The sequence below is a fragment of the Zingiber officinale genome, chromosome 9B, assembly GCF_018446385.1.
Source record: "Zingiber officinale cultivar Zhangliang chromosome 9B, Zo_v1.1, whole genome shotgun sequence".
In the NCBI taxonomy this organism is placed as follows: domain Eukaryota; kingdom Viridiplantae; phylum Streptophyta; class Magnoliopsida; order Zingiberales; family Zingiberaceae; genus Zingiber; species Zingiber officinale.
Genome location: NC_056003.1, coordinates 65,041,064 through 65,055,422, shown reverse-complemented (window position 1 = coordinate 65,055,422; position 14,359 = coordinate 65,041,064). Strand labels below are relative to the sequence as shown.

General features: G+C 39.9%; 1 long non-coding RNA gene across 3 annotated transcripts; it reads right to left on the bottom strand.

The window, feature by feature from the left end:
• Positions 1 to 8,595: 8,595 nt before the first annotated feature.
• Positions 8,596 to 9,541, bottom strand: LOC122024991. Of its 3 annotated transcripts, none has more exons than XR_006123569.1 (4): positions 9,289 to 9,541; positions 9,094 to 9,187; positions 8,805 to 8,896; positions 8,596 to 8,675 (listed from the first exon to the last, which is right to left on the bottom strand). It is a non-coding gene; the product is annotated as an uncharacterized LOC122024991 (long non-coding RNA). The 3 variants fall into 3 exon arrangements; XR_006123568.1 differs by having other exon boundaries at positions 9,094 to 9,184; positions 9,289 to 9,540; XR_006123567.1 differs by having other exon boundaries at positions 8,604 to 8,675; positions 8,805 to 8,867; positions 9,094 to 9,184; positions 9,289 to 9,539.
• Between the last annotated feature and the right edge of the window lie 4,818 nt (positions 9,542 to 14,359).

Genomic DNA, 14,359 nt, shown 5'->3' with positions numbered 1-14,359 from the left:
CTGGTCAATCTTCTTTTTAGCTCGCTGAAGCTGTTTTGACAGTCCTCTATCCACTAAAATTTTCTGTTCTTCCTAGTGAGAGCTGTCAGTGGGGAGGCTATCCTGGAGAAATCCTCTACGAATTTTCTGTAATAACCTGCTAGTCCCAAAAAGCTTCTGATTTCACTAGTGTTCTTAGGTCTTTTCCAGTTGCTCACTGCTTCTATCTTACTGGGGTCTACCATAATACCATCCTTGGAGATGATGTGACCCAGAAAGGATACCTGATTAAGCCAAAATTCACATTTCGTGAACTTGGCGTATAGCTGGTTCCGCTGGAGGGTCTGTAGTACTATCTTCAGGTTCTCTGTATGTTCTTCCTGAGTCTTGGAATAGATAAGAATGTCGTCGATGAACACGATGACAAACTTATCTAAGTATTCTCTAAATACCCTGTTCATGAGATCCATGAAAGTAGCTGGAGCATTTGTCACGCCAAAGGGCATGACTACGAACTCATAATGTCCGTATCTGGTCCTGAAGGCTGTCTTGGGTATATCACCATCTTTAACTCTAACCTGGTGATATCCTGACCGGAGGTCTATTTTATAGAACACTGCTGCTCCCTTTAGCTGATCAAACAGGTCATCTATTCTGGGAAGAAGATACCTGTTCTTGATCATGACTTGATTCAGTGCTCTGTAGTCTATACACAGGCGCATGCTCCCGTCCTTCTTCTTCACGAACAATACAGGTGCCCCCCATGGTGAGTGACTAGAGCGTATGAAGCCCTTGTCGAGTAGCTCCTGTAGTTGCTCCTGAAGTTCCTTCAGTTCTGCTGGAGCCATGCGGTAGGGTGCTTTGGATATGGGATTCGTACCGGGGATGAGCTCTATCTCAAATTCAATCTCCCTGTCTGGTGCTAGACCTGGTAACTCCTCAGGGAAGACTGCTGGGTATTCACATACAACTCAGACCTCTTCTAGCTTTTGCTCCTTGTCCTGACCGGTATTGACTACATGCGCTAAAAATCCCGTACATCCTGAATCTAGCAATTTCTGCGCTTTTCTCTTTGGTTCTCCGCTTACTCAAATTGTACATCTGCATCAGGTTGGAATATGACTTTCTGTTTACGACACTCAATAGAGGCACCGTATCTGATCAGGAAGTCCATTCCAAAAATGACATCGTAATCAATTATATCTAGCACTATCAGATCACAAACGAGTTCTCTGTCGGCTATAATGACTGGCACTGCTCTGAGCCAGTGCGTGGAGTGCGTGGATGCCATAATTTCTCCCGAAGGTAGTGTTGTCAGAAACTGCCCACTGAGTACCTCTGGAAGTATCGCTAACTTTTCGGTGAATGCCCTGGATATATAGGAATGGGTTGCCCAGTATCAAACAAGACAGTTGCATTTTGCTGTAAAATACTAATCTGACCTGTAACAACTGTCAAGGCATTCGCTACATCCTCTCTGGTGAGTGAGTAGATCCTCGCATTTGTTGTGGCTGAGGGTGCTTCTAGTCTTCCCTGGCTGATGTATGGACCCTCTAAAGCAGCTTGCATCTGGTGTAACTGGGCTGGCTGGCCTCCATACTGAATTTGCTGTGGTTGAGGAAAACTGGTCTTGTTCGGGCACTGCTTAGCCATCTGCCCCTCTTGTCCACATTCGAAGCATCCTCGTGTGCCCTTGCGACAAACTCCTAGGTGAAATTTCCCACAAGTGGAACATTTGGGATAACTAGGTTGTTTACCAGCTAGTCCTCCTTTTGGGTAACTCCCTGGTTTGCATTTGTGGTTGGAGTTCCCTTTCCAATTAGAGTTGTGGCCCTGGTGTTTCTGAGTACCCGAGCCTCCTTGTCCCTTAGGCTCTGAAAAGGCTTGCTTCTGCTGCTTGATACTGTTATGGTAATGCTCAGTGGTCAGAGCACTGCTTACTAGTTTTTCAGTAGTCTGCGGCCTATGAATGCCGCTAGCCACATTCATTGCTATTTCTGGCCTTAACATCTTGAGCATCAACCGGACTCGTTCTCTTTTAGTGCTGACTAATTCAGGGCATAGACGAGCCAATCTGTTGAATTTCTTCACGGCCTCCTCAATTGAAAGATTGCCCTGACGAAATTCAGTGAACTCGTCGTAGTGGCGGTTTGTAACCCGCATGTGAAAGAATTCCTCAAAGAATTCCCTCTCGAAGTCTGGCCATGTCATCTGGTTCACTGGGCGCTTTGCTTTAATTCGCTCCCACCACATCCGTGCGTCCCCTGTCAGGCAGAAAGAGGCGCACTTCACTTTCTCATGCTCTGGCCAGTCCAGAAGCTCCATCGTACTTTCAAGTGTTTTGAACCAGGCTTGGGCATCCCATGGTTCACTGGTGCCTGAGAAATTCTCTGGCTTGATTTTCTGCCACTGGATCAGATTGGCTTCTGTCCTTGCCCCTACTGCTGGGGCTACTGGTGCTACAGGTTGGACGGTGGAGCCTCTATCACTACTGGGGTTGCTAAATTCGGTTCTGGAGTGACAGTGGGAGTGTTCTGTTGATTAGCCCTTAAGGTGGCTATCTCCTGTTGCTGTTCAACTAGTTGTTTCTGTAACTGAGCCACTACTACTGCAAGGTCTGGAGGAGGCACTGAGCTGCCTGCCTCATGCTGGGGCTCAGTAGCTGGTGTCTTTCTAGCTGGGCGTCCTCGTACCATTTTCTAGAGAGATAGAGGACATACATAACTAATACAATCATAGGTACATAACTACTGTTATCATGTTAGATGTTATCATATAAAACAAGCTCTAGTCATCTATAAACATGAAAGCAAACAAAGCATAAATAAAGTGAGAGGTATTCTTACTTGGAAGTTGCAGGTTCAATGCTGATGTGTGTGTGAAGGAAGTATGGAACTTTGCTCTGATACCACTCTGTAACGACCCACCTCCTACTGATACTAAGCTGCGAGGTCGGACCATCACATTATGCTGTGCTAAACTATAGGGTGCGGAAAATTGTATTAATTAAAATCTTACTCTGTTTATGACTATTACAGTCTATAACTTAGTTTCAAGACCTTTTCATTGTCGTACATAAGCTAGGGAAGGAGACCTAGACTCCCTACTTGATCAGAAATTGAAATTAAACACTTATGGCTAAAATCAGGCATCCCAATCGATCGGTTGATCGATTGGAGTTGTCTGATCGATCAACTGATCGATTCAGTGTACTACTGTGCACGGATGAATTTCTAGATCGATCGGCTGATTGATCAAGGCTGACCAATCGATCCAATGATCGATTCAGAAGCTCTCTGTTCGCGAGAGCGATTTCTCGATCAATCTATCGATCGATCCAGCTTGGCCAATCGATCCAGTGATCGATCCAGAGGCTCTCTGTTCATGGAAATTAAATTCCCGATTGATCGGCTGATCGATCCATGGCTGATCGATAGTTAATCGACTCACCAGCTCTCTGTACGCGGCAGGTCATCTCCCAATCGATCGGCTGATCGATTGGGAACCCTCCAATCGATCAGTGGATCTATTGGAGCTCTGATTTCTGCTGTGTTTCAGAATCTGGTGTTCAATATAAATGTATCAACTAATAAAACACTAACTATTACTGACAGGTCATGAATCATAACTTACCGACTATCATCAAGGTAACTAGAAATCTAAACATAACTTAGTGCACACAATTTATAACTCCTGACACTTGATATGCTAAAGGTGCATAAAAGTGATAACATAAGTAAATGCTAAGTTTTAACAGTTGTTAGTTTCTCCAAGGATCTTTATTCCATGTTCCTCTTCCACACACATCTTGGTTGCATTGACCTCCAGCCTCCGCTAATCCATCTTTCCTTTACCTTTATCTGCAGTATAGCGAAAAAGAAGTATCTGTAAGCTTGGGAGCTTAGTAAGAAACCATCTATCTCACAAAACATGCATACGATGCAATTTATGCTTTTAAAACATGCTATTTGAAATATATATAGAACATGTTAAAGCATGGCATGGCATACTATCATACAAAACATAGAAATCAAAAGCTGATCATGGCAATATCTTCTAGTATCAACAAGATAGAACTAAACTGATACTATAGCTAACTAAACTAATGCCTAGCAGATACAAATTTTGAACTGTAATCACATAACTAAATTGTGAATCTTTGAAAAACTATTTATCATATATAGATGAGAATACTAATCATGCTGCTGATGGGCCCGACAACTGTACTTGCTATGCGCGCATCCCTAACTAAAATCGGGGTTGTAAATCCCGATTCTAGTATGGTTTACTAGGTTATCTAAACCTAGGGACGACTGTGGGAGCCCAACCCAAGGACAACTGAAGTCCAGTACAGTGCCACTGAAAAGTAAGATACTGATTTGTAGCTAATATACCTTACCTTGCTCTTACTAGGTTATCCAAACCTAGAACTAGGTTATCTGAACTTAGAGGCGACTGTGGGAGCCCACCCATTGGAATATCTGTCCCATATAAGTTGACGCAAGGCTAAGTATGCTATAGAATGCTCCTATTGCATTTGTCTAAGCTATTAAAAATGCCTATGTTGCATTTAACTGAGCTAAGCATTTTATCAAACATTTGGTGTGCACTAATTCACACCCTATGTGCTGAAAATCTATATACAACTAAACTAAGGCATAAAATCATGAAAAGAGCTACTTATACTGCAGGTGAGGGGTTTCTTACATCCTATGCTAGATTTCCTTACAATCCAATCGCTAGGTTTTCCGGAGAAGGGATCTCTTCGACGATCTTCTCGCGTCTATGCGTTCTTCTCGCGGAGAGGAGCATCCTCGTACCCTTGTTGTTGCCGGACGATACTCCTATGGCCATAGGGATGGAACCCTAGGTTCTTCCTTGGACTTGGGCGCCGAGAGGTGAGGAAGGGAGAGGGGCCGGCGGGTGAGGGTTTGAGGGAGAGAAACTGTCGATAAAAATCATCCCCCACTTAAATCTCCTATTTATATTAAGTGAATAATTTCACCCCAACTCAACCTTAAATATAATTGTTTCCCTATTCTTTCAGCACACCCCTGCTGGGGCCACATGGTTACTAAGTCATCCATAAGGCATAGAGTTCGCTAGGTCTCGGGTTCGATTTCCACTTAAGCTATTTTTATGGTTTTATTTATTTTTGCTACTTCTGTTTCTCCAAAAATTCCATAAAAATATTCTAAAATTTCAGAAAAATCATAGAATATTTCTAAAATTGATTTGAGAATTTTCGGGCATTACATAACCCTAGGTCCTAGGGGGTGGTAACCCTAGGCAGAAAGTCATGGTGGGTTGAGGTATTTAGGCAAAAGTCCTAGAGTCGGAAACTTTAGGTGAAAATCCCAGTGTCGCGGATCAGGTGGAAAGTATAGGACCGTTGCGGCCGGCTAGAAGGGGGGTTGAATAGCCCTAAAAAAATAAAAGCAAAAACACCCTTCTCGAACTTTAAACTAACACTTGCAGATAAAATAGAAAAGCAATAAATCAAAAATAGAAAAAGGCGAGGCACCAAATGTTTACTTGGTTACAATCGGGGAGGTTGTTAATCCAAGGAAAATGATCACACTACTATCTCCTTCAGGCGGAGAAGCCTCTTTTACAGCAATGTAGGCACAGAATGAAAGAAGATAATCTAAACAGTGGAAGCACACAAGCGTTGTTACAATTTCTGAACTGATTGAAATGCTTCTGGATCAAGGCTATATTTATAGCCTTGGTCGGGGCGCTTGGAAGGGGTTCCGGGCACCCTGGGGGGATAAAACTTTATCCCCTAACGTTCAGATCGCATTTGACGTATTCTGGTCAACAAACCAGGTCCGGGCACCCTGAAGGGTTCCGGGCTCCCCAAAGCCCAAAGTCAATAGAAGTTGACTTTTTCGTCTGGAACCCCTTCTCCAGTTCAGTCCCGTCTCGATCTGGTTCTTATACTCCAGATCCGCTTGGTTGGCTGATCTCTGTCATCCGGAAAAGGGCTCACCCGAACTCAACTTCCGATCTTCTCGAGCGGGCTTCCCTCCTGCTTCTCGACCCTCGGAATCGTCGCGTGTTTCCTTCTCGTCTGCCGGCGTACTCATCCACAGTCTTCATCCCTCGAACGCACCGCGTGCAGTCCTTCTCGCTAGCTGTGTCTCTTGCTCCTCGAGGAGTCTTCCGCTCCGGCTTTCGTCCCTCGGTAGCACCGCACGCTTCCTTCTCATTCGCTTGTGTAATCTTCCGTAGCTCCTCGTCCCTCAGACGCACCGCGTGCCGTCCTTCTCGCTAGCTGCGTCTTCCACTCGACAACCTGTGCTCCTAAGCTTCTGCACACTTAGACACAAGGTTAGAAACACACAGGACCTAACTTAACTTGATGATCACACCAAACAGCCTTGGGGTTCCAACAATCTCCACCTTTTTGGTGTGAGCAACCCAAGTTAAGCTAGGGTAAAAATAGAAATAAAATAAACATAACTAAATTTGTAATTTAAGTGCAAAAAATAAAATAAGTTAAATTTTAGTCTACCTCCCCATAAACTTATATTTTTCCTTCTCCCCCTTTGATCACAAAAAATGGGGTTTCAAGAAAAAATCTAAGAGTTAAAACTTAAAAAAAATGGCAATAATAAATAGTCTCTGAAAATTTTAAGTAAAATTTTAAGAAAATTTTCTAAGTGAAAAAAAATCCTAAAAAAACTTAAGTAGAAATTTTCAATTTCAGAACTGCTTTTAACTTAGGCAAAAAAAATATCTTCTGAAAATTTTTCTAAGTATAGAAGAGAATTTTTCTAAGAAAAAATATCAAAAAAAAAAATTCTAAGTAATTTTTTTTAAAATTTAAGTCTTTGCAAAAATTATAAAAAAAATCTAACTTAAGAATTTTCTAAGTAAGATTTTCTAAGTTAAAATTTTACGTAAAAGTATTTTTCTAAGCATAAAAATATTTAAAATAATATTTGAAAAACTTTAAAAGCATTAATTAATTCAAATTTAAATGCTTTGACAGAAGGTTAATTAAACATTTATTTCAATATTTTGGCTTTCAGGTCGTGGCGAGACACTAGGCCTTCTTGGTTATTGGAGCAACAATCACTTCCTTAGTCAAAGCCTCATAGAGAAATTCATTGTTTAATTTTCTCACTGAAAGCGCTAATTTTTATTAATATTTAAACTAAGCAAGATTTAGGAACCCAATAAAGGTTCCAGCCTACTGGATTGATTAAAAATTTCTTAGGGACATATTTTCTAGAGATCTTCCTAATTTGTCCCTGGTGATATTTAAAGTACTAATTTAAATTATTAAATCTTCTAAAATTGGTTTTAGGTGAACATGCATAGTTTTTCAAGTTGTCTATTTGAATTTTCAAATTTTGATTTTCTAATTGTAATTTTTCATTTTCCAATTTTGATTTATCTAATTCTTTTACAGGATAGGATTTAGCTAAAATTATTTTTAAATTTTTGATTTCCTTTTCTAATTTATAGCAGTCTTTTGTTAATAACTTAACAAACTTAAAAAGTTTGTCGGGAGGAAGAGAACGTACCTGACTTACCTTATCGAGCTTGTTGTCTGTTTCTCCCCCTGAACTGCTGCTTGCTTCCGATGTGGCTCCCCCTTCATTGATGCTCATTTCAAAAGAGCTTGATCGCAGTCGTTCTCTTGATGACTTGCCATTAGAGCAAGTCCGGAGAATGCCTCGACTTCCGACTCCAACGACGTATCGTCCCACCACTACAACAAAAATGACTTTTCGCAACACGCAAATTCACTTTTCGCAGCGCGCATTGCGCGTTGTACAGTTAAAAGCTGTTGAAAGTTATAAATTATTCGCAGCGTGCTTTTGCGCGCTGCGAATAGTATTTTCTGCAGCGCGCAAAGCACGCCGCGGATACTATTATCTGCGGTGTGCTTTGCGCGCTGCGGATAGTATTTTTCGCAGTGCGCAACGCACGCCACGGATACTATTATCCGCGGCGTGCTTTGCGCGCTGCGGATAGTATTTTCCATAGCGCGGAAAGCACGCCGCGAATAATAGTATCGCGACGTGTGTTGCGCGCTGCGAAAAATACTATCGACAGCGCGCAAACATATGCTGTTAATGATCTTAAATATATTAAAAATAATTGACAAAAATAATAAATTAAAATTTTACAACAAATTTAGTACAAATCAAATCCATACAGAATTAATAAAAGTCATAGCTTTTCATTATACCACAAAAACTCAAAACATCTAAAACAATATATGAAATCTCTAACAAACTAGCAATTAAATAACAACAATTCAACTTACAATCCAAACAAATTAATATAATATGTATCAATCACACAATACTATAAATTTAGATAATCATGCGACCGTGCTTCCTATTGCATCATCGAGAAACTGCATTTCATCATTTGGTCGAATTAGGTCCACCTGAAATTGAACACATGTACCAACTCACAAGTAAAAAACAGCTTGAACACGTGTACAAGGAGGTACAGAAAAAACATTTTAGGCTGGATAAATAGAGATCTTAAGTATAAATTCTTATGAAAAACAAGATCAGTGAAATAAAATACTAAAGGAATCTAAAATAAGTGGACATGCTTACTATTTTCTCTCCAACAGCTTAAGTACTTGGCTCCCCATTTTTTTTCTTGTGACCTTCAATCCAAACTTGCAATCTTGTAATTTTTGTATCTACCGGACTTGTCTTTTCCTTAAATATAGAAATATATACAAAATCATTACGACACAATTCAAAAGATACATATATCATTACTTATTACTTAAATTATAGAAAATTAAAAATAATTACCATAATGTGAGTCAAACGAGCATAACCTACCTGAATGGAGAAGTCTCAAATCCTGTTAAGGCACTACCACAACAAATCTACTGATATTTTGAGCTAGAAAATCCAAATTGGATACGCTTCAGCTGTTACCGATAAGAATTAAATCCACGTAATTATTTAACAAAGAACATACAAGAAACTAAGACGGAAAAGTGAAACTGTTCGACCAAAAGGAACAACAATTACATAATATCTTTCTGATCTTGTAGCAGCAAATCAAACTCGGAAAAGCAAGTAGCATGGAAGTTTCATCTCAGATATGCTCGTTGAGAAGAACTACCTTAGCACAAATCATGGAGCTTTCTAGATATGTAGCAAGCCAACAGAGACCAAGCCAACACTCAGACGCCATCACAATGCAAGACCAAACACTACTGTGCGGAAAAGAATTAGTGCTATCAATTCAACAGTACATTAAAGACATGAATCTAGTGGCAGACTTATATATAACATGCTTGCGAATATAAATAAATACCTCTTCGTTCAAAACACAATTTGAAGATTATCTAGGTCTATGTATGTCATCTTAGGGTCCTCTGCCATTTTAGTATCAAATAGAGGAGTAGCCAGCTTGGGAGGGTTCTAAACAAAGGTGAATCACTCATTAAGACAAAAAATCTCCAAAACAATCAAACATGCAAGTTAACTTTTTGATTACCAAGAAAGAAAATCACATATAAAAAATTGATTCCTACATCATTATATTTTAAGCAAATAAATATCATGTATTATTCACACAAGTTTTACAAAACTTGTAATTACAAAACTTGTAATTACAAAACTTGAAAAAACCTATCATTATATTTTAATAGGTAGAGGTAACTGACAAAGTTTTTCCTTGGTATTATGTCCTTCCATCATGTAATTGCCACAAAGTTAATTTTTTTTATGGATAACAGTATATAAATATGATCATTCTTTGGCCTGTGCCAAACAGATTTGCTATTGTTATAAGAGAGATAGTTCAATAAACTAGATTGCAAATGAATCATAGAGATTGTAGGAACCTAAGTTGAAAGAAAACGTTTAATATGTCATCAAGATAATATACATACTAAACCTAGAACTCTATCATAGAACAAAACAAAAAAGATATTAAAAAAATAAAAAATAAAATAAAGTATGGAAAACCTAGAACTCTATCATAGAACTCTTATCCTAATTGTTAGAAAAAGAGGTAGAAACATGGGAGAATTAGGATATACACAAACCTAAGAGGAGATGAACTCTTATCCATTAGATTAATTCTAAACTAAATAAATCTACACACAATCAACAACTAATTACAACATGTATCAACTAATGATATACCAATCATACTAACTAATCTAGTAATCCAATTAACCCTAATTCCTACACCTTACCTCAAATCACAGCTACTGTTGATGCTGGAACAAGTAGAGCAGAACCAAGAACACCTACAGTACACAGAACCTCACCTCACAGTCGTGCTTGTTGATCCACAGCACTCAACCTCATTGGAATCAATCGGATCACAACAGGAGGTCAAGCAAGGAGATCACTGATCAATTAACCATCCTTCTAGCCTCTTCCCGGCAGCTCAAGAACACCTCCCTGATACCAACATCTCCAAATCTGTAACCTAATTCAACCGAAAAGAAGAAGAGGATCGGTAACAGAGAAGAAGACCTAAGCTTACCTCAATCGGTTGTCTCCAGAAGGTATCGCCCAATCCTATCCACTTTGAGGAGCCACGGATCGTTATGTGAACAGCTCAAGAAGGAGGAAACGAAGGGTCAATCGGTCGGAAACAACCAAAACCAAGCCCTCCACCGTGCCCTAGCCACCTAGCCATCGTCGCTCACGCGTAAGAACCGGCCGAGGAAGGGATCGCTCCATCGGAAGAGCTTGGAAAGCGTCAGCACCTTCAAGAATCCGGCGACGGTCCTCAGGCGACGCGAAGAGGCCCAAATCGTCGGAAAGCAGTTGCCCTCTGTCGGCGTCGGGTGCGTCGGATCTTCCGCGTGAGAGAAGAGAGAGATCAGACTGAGAAGGAGAAGGGCTTCGGCTGGATCTGAGCTTAAGGGTCGATTCCGGCAGAGAAAAGATCGCCGGAGCTGAAGCCTTGCTCCGTCGGCGTCGATCATCCGCGACAGAGAACAGAGAAGAGAGGGAAGTCAGGTCGCGAAGGGTTGGGGAAGAAAGGTTCGGCGTTTGGGAAAGAAAATAAGGAAAAAGGATTATATAAATAAAACATTTCCTCACTTAAATGGGTATCCCAAACAGGCTTTATCCGCGCCGTCAATTTGTCCCCTTAAGACCCGTCGTACGAGCTCCGAAAAATTTCTAGAAAATTTCTAAAAATTCCAGAAAAATTTTACAAGGCTATTTCCCAAATAACCTTATTATTTAAATTTTCCGATGCTGTTAATATCTAGATGTAATTTTTTTCCTTCTTTAAGTTTATACTATTAACAGCGCACATCAATATGCACGCCGTTAATAATACTATTAACGGCGTGCTTTTAATGTGCGCTGTTAATAGCAAGCTGCGAAAAGCTATTTTTGTTGTAGTGCACGTCACCTTTAGGGCCTTTCGCTTTTGGATAGGCTTCTTACCCTTCTCCTTGTCCTTGTTCTTTAGCTTGGGGCAGTTGTCCTTGACGTGCCCTTCTTCATCGCAGTGGTAGCAGTGGATCGTCCTTTTCTTCTTCCCCTGCGGATGGTTAGTAGATCTGAATTTACAAAGTTTCTTGAATCTTCTTACCATCATCACCATTTCCTCGTCGTCGAGAGAAGATTCTGACTCTGGTTCGTCTCTCGAAGCTTTGAGGGTGACGTTGTTCTTGGGCTCCTTCATTCCTGCACATCTTGACTCATGCACTTCAAATGTTGAAAAGAATTCTTCTAACGAAATTTTTTCTAAATCTTTAGAAATGTAAAAGGCATCTACTAATGATGCCCATTTGGTATTTCTAGGAAAGGAATTCAGTGCATACTTGAGCGAATCTCAGTTACTTACCTTTTCTCTGAGATTCGATAGTATGGTAATAATTTCATTTATTCTCGAGTGTAGATGCGCGACTGTCTCGTCTTCCCCAAGTCTCAGTTCATTTATTCGATAGGATGGTGAGCTGAGTGCAAAGAAGATCTCTTCTGGCGAGCTTGGCTTCGGACGTCCCTTCGTGCAGCTCAAGAAACTTCTCCCAAAGTTCCTTTGCCGGGTCGTAGTGCCCGATCCTGTTGACTTCTTGTGGTGGAAGAATGCTTAGCAGATGGTATTCTGCTTTGCCGTTCACCACATATTCAGCCTGCTCCTTTTTTGTCCATTGACATTTTTCCTTGCCTTCTGGAGCTACAAAGCCAGATTCCATTGTTAAAACTAATTCGAAATCTTTTGTAAAAAATACCTGCATAAATTTTTTCCAGGTGGCGCAGTCCCCTTCGTATTTCGGTGGGTAGATGCTTGGTCCGGCCATCTCGTTACTTCGTTCGGAGGTTAGTCCTCCAGAAGCACCTCGGCTCTGATACCACTTGTAGAACCGTTGCAGCCATCTAGAAGGGGGGTTGAATAGCCCTAAAAAAATAAAAGCAAAAACACCCTTCTCGAACTTTAAACTAACACTTGCAGATAAAATAGAAAAGCAATAAATCAAAAACAGGAAAAGACGAGGCACCAGATGTTTACTTGGTTACAACCGGGGAGGTTGTTAATCCAAGGAAAATGATCGTACTACTATCTCCTTCAGGCGGAGAAGCCTCTTTTACAGCAATGTAGGCATAGAATGAAAGAAGCTAATCTAAACAGTGGAAGCGCACAATCGTTGTTACAATTTTTGAACTAATTGAAAAGCTTCTGGACCAAGGCTATATTTATAGCCTTGGTCGGGGCGCCTGGAAGGGGTTCCGGGCACCCTGGGTGGATAAAACTTTATCCCCTAATGTTCAGATCGCGTTTGACGTAATCTGGTCAAGAAACTAGGTTTGGGCGCCCGTAAGGTTCTGGGCGCCTCGGAGCCCAAAGTCAACAGAAGTTGTCTTTTTCGTCCGGAACCACTTCTCCGGTTCAGTCTCGCCTCGGTCCGGTTCTTCTACTCTGGATCTGCTTGCTTGGGTGTGTTAGGATGTATAATAATAACCTAGCTTTTGTTATAAACATTTATCTAGAAATAAGAATCACATTGGTCAAATGTCTACATTTATGATAAATGTAGTTGTTCAATTAATTTATATTGTATATAACAAGGTGTGTGGTGTCACACACAGAGGATCATGTTATCAGTACCTTATAAATTATAAACAGTAGCTCACGATCAAAATGGAAAGGAAGAAACCATTGGAAGGTCGTAGTGTAATTAGGTATTAGTTTATCTTAACTATATAATTACACTAGTACACTTAGAGTGTATTGAGTAGGACCATTAGAGGTCGTTTCTTTTATACTGACTTTATAAAGGAACAAAGACCTTAGTTATTATGAAAGTGTGTGCTCTTAATCCTAATATAATAACAAGCACATATATTTGATATTTATTTCTTTAATTTATCAATGGGTGAGATTTAGTTCGATAAATCAATAAAGCCCGATAAGTTGGGAAATGATATCACTTATAGTGTGTGTTGTTGATTATAGAAGGAAACTGTGTCCTAGTAATCTAGGTTGAGAATGTCCCCAAGAGGAGCTCATAAGGATTGTCATGTTAAACCCTATAGGTGGACTTAGTCCAACATGACGATAAGGTTGAGTGGTACTACTCTTGGACTAAGATATTAATTAAATGAGTTGTCAGTAACTCACTTAATTAGTGGACATTCGACATCTTAAACACAGGGAGACTAACACACTCATAATAAGAAGGACCCCAAAATGTAATTTGGGATTGGTGCGGTAGTTCAATAATAGTTCTCTATTATAATGAATTATTATTGATAAAATTAAGTTGTGTGTTCGGGGCAAACACGGGATGCTTAATTTTATCAGGAGACCAAAACCAATTCCTCCTCTCGGTCCCTATCGTAGCCTCTTGTATATAGAGATTTATACCCACCACATACCCACCTTCTTACCCATCCAATGGGGCCGGCCAAGCTAGCTTGGAACCCAAGCTAGGGTCGGCCAAGACCAAATGGATGAGCCAAGTTGGTGGCCGACCAAACCTTGGGTCCCAAGCTTAGGTGGCCGGCCACTAAAATATTAAAAAGGATTTTTATTAAAATTATTTCCTATGTGGATATCATTGAGAGTTTAAAAATTAAAAATTTCCTTTTATAGCTTTCTACAAAAGATTAAGAGAAGAGATTAATTTCTTTCCTTATTTGTAGATTAAAAGGATGGTTTTAATTTTTGTCAAAAACTTTCCTTGTTTGTAAATCATCTACATGTTTAAAAGAGAATTTAAAATTTGAAATCTTTCCTTATTTGTTGATTAAAAGGTGGATTTTAAATTTTAAAAAAACTTTCCTTTTTAACCATGTTCATGATTTAAAAGAGAGTTTAAAAATTAAATATTATTTTTTATAAGTTTCTACAAGAGATTAAGAAAAGATTTGATACCTTTCCTTATTTGTAGATTAAAAGAGATTTT